Below are 3,275 nucleotides of genomic sequence, written 5' to 3' on the forward strand. Positions count from 1 at the left end.
CTCGGCGACACATCACAAGTCCTCGCCGGTCTGTGTGCCCCGAGTGTTTACACTGCACCATTTCCCGGGGTCGTCGGGAAGGCACGACACAAGGACGACGGATCGTCTCATTTGCATGGCAAACGAATGCAGCAGCAAGGATGCAACCCACACAGAGTTTGCCACCGCCGGCGGGCATAATGATGGCGTGTGGGAAGGTGTAAACTACGGAGGAAAATCGAATTATTGTTCTTTTCCCGTGTCAAATTGGATGCTCAAAAGAAGGGCGTCTTCATTATGCGGCGGAGTCTCTTCTCTTCACTGATGACTTTTATTCGCCATTTAAAGTTGATTCTTCTTACAGACATGACGCCAATTAATTCATTCAAGGGATCTGTTCTCGCAACTGATTCCACAGCAAAATGCCGAGGCAATTGTGATCCGGGACCTATGCTGTGACTGCGTCACAAAGAACCAACCGATTCGAGTGCAGCCAGCAGTAAACTGCATTTTGTGAGAGAGATTTTGCGGGTAACGTAAACCATCGGCTGTCGGATCCGATATCCCAGATGCACGCTCCGGTGGACCATCGCGTTCCCCGGCGCCCTGTGCCCTTGACGAAAACTGACCACCTCACGAACATAAGGAGCCTTTTCCACCGTGAAACATGAAACCGCAGGCCCTACTTACTCACGTTCTTGAACCCAATCTCGGCACCCCGCCGGACGTTCCGCACAATGAGCCAACAAGATAGCCTGCTCTCCGCACCAAACAGTAAGAAAATCATCTCAAGACCTTCACAGGTGGCTCGTCGGGTGGCTTGCTGACGCGTTCGGGAGAAAGAGAATAACGAAGCGAAGTGAGTTGAGCCTCGTTCGGTTCGAAATAGCGGTGTTCGATCCGTTACCGGCACCGGCGAGCTTTGCGGAATCATTAAACACACTCAGACAGACCGCGAGCCAATAGAGAGCGGGTTCAGAACTTACTTTTTCCCGACGTCCAGCACCCAACTGTCAGAGCCCCACGGGACCGCCGGTTCTCTAATCGGTTTCGCTGCCTTTCCGACAGCAGCCACCGGAAGCAGAGGCAAACAACGCAAAAGCAGTCGGTGGTCGATGATGAAGCCAATGAACCGTTGATGATTTCGTTCGCCGTTTCGCGGTGATATGCATCGCCGATGCTGATCGATTGGCCGCTGGGAGGTTCTCGGTGCGAAGCATCCGTAGCGCCATTTCCATACCGGAAGTGTGAGCATGAAACCGAGGGGCTGACTTATTTCGTGGGCTTCCATTTCACTCCACGGGCTTGTGTCGCTTCGAATCAAATCCGCCGCATCACCCGCATTGGCCCGGTTTAGAAATGGAAGTTAATTTCCCAGACCCAAGTTTTGTCAATGATTTTCCAGCGCTTCCGACGGAAAACTTTATTGCGTAGGAAGCCGAACAACATAATCGTCGTCGTCGTCGTCGCCGTTTCGTCCACTCGTATCGAACCAAACAACGTTCGTTTCCGTCGCAGGAACCACACAACCATGGAGGGGAAAGTTTGTCCGTCATGTTTTCACGGGTTGCTAACAACGCTTTTGTCATCAGGCGAAAGGATATCGCCGCCTACCAGCGCGTCATTAGGGTGGAAACATGAGCGCGCCTTGCTTCGGTCAGGGAACAGGACCTCAGGTGTTTCGTTACTTTCAATGATTGATCACTTATTGAAAGCTCATAGCCCTTGGCAGTGAAATAAAATTAAATGTTATATTTAGTTTGGTTTAGTAAAATATTATACTAAATTGTGACTTAACTTAAACTATGAAAAACGACTAACAATCCAATCCAACAATATTACAAAATGGGGTTTCCTTCCAAACAGCACCAAATCCTCCAGACAGAGCAACGCCTAGTCCCGAAACCCGCCCCGAAAGCACCCAAACGTCCTTCAACGAGCCGTTGCGTCCTTGCCAATCAGCTGGCAGGATGGCTGGGCTCGCTCCGGTTGGGATTGGATTGGCAGCAAACAGCAAAAGAAAAGAGAAGTTTCCCTCGTTGAAGGGACACAAAATGCCCTTCGTCGGTAACCATGGCAGCGCAACGGTGCGTTCGGTTGAATGATGCAAAGGGAAAAGGACGTTTGTTAGGCCGTTCGTCATCTTACCTTTCTGAAGAAAGCTCGGGCGAGCCGACGATGCGGTCCCGGCGAAGACCTTGAAGTCCTGGCAGCTGCAGCTCCGGGCTCGAATGCCTCGAGCAACAATTATCCTTTATTATCCTTCCAAGCGGCCCGTCGATTCGGGGCCGATTTTTATTCGGTTGCGGTAGAATATTCACTGAAACTTTTTGATAATCACCGAGCAATACATTCTCGCCGGCGACACAAACAATTTTCACCTCAAACACTTTTCCGACCTTTGGAATCACCGAAGGCACGATTTTTGGGCTTCACACACAAAACTATCGGCAAGCAGCTTCACGGATTCGAGGCGACACCCCTTTCGCTTCGCGTTGGCCACAACGCGGTTCACGGGCACTAATTCGGGGCCGCAGCGAGACGAACACAAAAGGATAATAAAACTAAACGCACACCGTTTCACTTCATTCGGTCTCAGATAATTCGCGGCACAATAACTCCAATAACTACGGACGGAAAAGTTCAATCATACATTTACTTGTGCTTAGCGTCGCCCAAAATATTACCAAACGCAAACGGGGAAACAACCGGAACGGCTCACTTTTGTAAGCAAAGGGTAAGGCGCGTTGGAACTGCTAACTAAAGCTCTCTAGTTTTCAGCTTGGACGTTGTTGTCGTTATTGTAACGAGTGAACAGTGAAAATCAATTGACCGTACTTAACGTCCTCGAGAGTATTACCACAACAGCACACACGAGTGTACTAAAACTGCTTACTAAAGAACCACTCTACTTTTCAGTGAAACTTTTGTAGCGAGCCTACGAGCAGTTTTCAAATTTTCATATTGCTCGAATTTTAATTTTAACTCTCCGGAGGTTGGGTTGGAAGTTAAGAAAAAGAGTGTCTGCTGTTTCCTGAGAATCCCAACCGTGTTGAACGTCACTTTGAACCTTCAAACCTGACGACAAACCTGAACCTGTCCGGCTTTGCACCAACACCATGTTAACGACACGTCCACACACGTCGGTGCGTTCGCGTGTGTGCGTGCGATAGTGTTTAAATTGGATTGTTCCAAAAGTTCCGCCAACTGGCCGCCTGAAGATTTGGAAACTTCTGAATCCGCGTTCCCAGTCCCTGTTTTTTGCCTTCCCGGCCTCTTCACTCTCTACCTTTCTC

The sequence above is a fragment of the Anopheles bellator genome, chromosome 1 (genome assembly GCF_943735745.2).
Source record: "Anopheles bellator chromosome 1, idAnoBellAS_SP24_06.2, whole genome shotgun sequence".
Classification (NCBI taxonomy): domain Eukaryota; kingdom Metazoa; phylum Arthropoda; class Insecta; order Diptera; family Culicidae; genus Anopheles; species Anopheles bellator.